Below are 2,500 nucleotides of genomic sequence, written 5' to 3'. Positions count from 1 at the left end.
TGAAAAAAAGTGCAATAGAGAGCATGTAATGCACCACAACAACTCTTTTAAAGCTTTTAATTAAGTTAACTTGTAATTGTGTTTGAAGGTGTAGACAGGCCAAACACGACTCCTATCGGTCAATTAGGAATTTTAAAGACCTCAGACCCTTCCACGATTAATGACGCCATCTTGGTTGCGGGCAAGAGAAAATGAGGGGACAGAGATGGAGGCTCCCGGTCCAGCCCTTGGGATATGTCATGTCCACGAAAGTTATTTTTAGACGAGGGGAAGTCTTTGTTCTTGCGGAAGTCTGTCTTCCGAGACGTCTGCCTGAAGGCCAACCTCGGGCTGATCTTTGAAAGAAAATAAATATTCATCAGCCTTCCACGTACGCCGCCATTTTCTCTTTTCACTAAGAACCTGAGAGCGAGGCAAGACTGCATGCGGACGTCTCGGAAGACAGACTTCCGCTAGAACAAAGACTTCCGCTCGTCTAAAAATAACTCTTGTGGACATGACATATCCCGGCCAACGCCCTGAGCCTCCCTCTCTGTCCCCTCATTTTCTCTTGTTGCGGGGGCAAAACACGGCTAAAATTACAGTGAATGCATGGCATTTTGGCCGACTTGGAACCAATGTAACGCCGCTACAAAGAGGCCGATTTCAACAGTGAAAGTGTCTTTTATAAGACATTTATACTGAGATTATTTTCATAAAACATAAAGAACAGATTCAGGCTACAACGCCCATAAATCAAAATCATGCAAATTTTTGCAGAACCTAAATGACATTGGGAAGTACAATCCATCAATGCGTAAATTAATTTAAGCACTAGCCAAATTATATGCAGCTAAACAACGTCTTCGTCTTTAATTTTGCTTAGTGTCTGTACTCCTGTCGACAACGATATAGACGAGTTCACGCTCTTCAGTGCCTCATGGGTAATCAGGGCAAGATGGAGAGGAATTCAAAGGTTTGTAAGGAAGTTCAGAATGATAAAAAGTATTCATGTTATGCAATTTTGGTTTTTTTATTTTATTTTCCAAAACAGAAGATATGCGCTCAAAGGTGCGGCAGAATAAATTTGGAGAGAATGGCTATTGTAGAAATTATTTTATTAAACAAAGTTTCTGCCATACATTTCCTGTAATTCCAATGGCACAAAATTACAGAGAATGTATGGAGAAAAAAAAAGTCCGATGGTACACTTTATATGGTTTAAAACAACAAGAAATGAAAGCAAAACAAGAATTCTCTGTCATCTACCGTACTCTCGTTGCTCGTGCATTTACCCATCCGTATTTTCGGTTTCTTACTTCCGTTTCACGGCTTACTTCAATTTCGCACTTGGTACGCCATTTTGTTTGTAGATGTCGTACCCTGATTTCTCTCACCTTTTTCCAAGCCGCCATTTTGGAAAAACAGCTTATTTGTCTAAGGGGGTATTTACATTAGCCTCCCACGCAGACGCTCTTTGGGATTCGTCAAGCGTTCCTCTCCCACGAGCGTCTGCTGAAACGAGCCACACATTCCTTTCCCTTTGTTAAGAAACTGTCATCTGGAAATCAGGTGCGGGTTACTTGGAAACCAATTAGCACTGTGTAGATCTTCCCTGGCAGCGTCAAATGCGTCAGCTTCTTCTTTGGATGAATCAGGAAAAGGACGAAGCCGTTTCAAAATATTGCTCAGAAAGATTAATTTTGTTTTCTTGGTGGATTAGGCATTTGCACTCTCGCGATCCAAAATGTGAGTGCTTGGTGTCGTTTCATCTACTAGTAAAATTGAAAGCGCCGTGAAAATATAAAAATACGAATTCAAATATTAAGCACTGCGAGTGTATTTGAACTGCACGAGAACCATTACCTTCAAGCGCAATGGACGCAACTAGGACAGTATTACAACCAGAGCTGTCCAGTCGGCAGGGTTGAGGGAATACTTTTGGACAACAGGGGAAGGACAGCGGGTTGAGGGGTGTGTGCGAGTTTCCCGCTCCCCATGGGGGCTTTTCAGGGCCAATGAAACACAATGAGGCAAACCAGTTTACAAGTGCAGCTGCCGGGGAAGTTGAACCAGGGACTACCAGGAACAAATTCAACGAGTGGTCAGAGCGTGTCTTGAACCCGGAATCACCGGATCTCAAGGAAAGTGTCCTACCACTGGGCCACACTGCCTCCTAAATCAAAGGAAAGATACAGTCCTCGGTTTTTAAGACCAGCGCAGGGAAAATTCCCCAACACTAGCGACGCAAGCACAAGCGCAAGCATAAGAACGCTTATTTCACCGGAAAAAGCAAGCATACAAAAGTGCAAGCACCAGCACAAGGATCAAATTTTTCCCTTTTTCTTGTGCTTGTGCTTATGCTTGCATTCGCTTGCATCTTGCAAAAACGAAACGCGGCATAAGTTACGCATGGCCAATTAGAGCACTCGTTCCAGATTCCCTGCGTCTGAGCATTTGAATAATAATAATAATAATAATAATAATAATAATAGCAATAATAATTGGCAGTGCTAATCAC

This window comes from Montipora foliosa, chromosome 9 (assembly GCF_036669935.1).
Source record: "Montipora foliosa isolate CH-2021 chromosome 9, ASM3666993v2, whole genome shotgun sequence".
NCBI classification, from domain to species: Eukaryota; Metazoa; Cnidaria; class Anthozoa; order Scleractinia; family Acroporidae; genus Montipora; species Montipora foliosa.
This window is presented reverse-complemented; position numbering follows the sequence as displayed.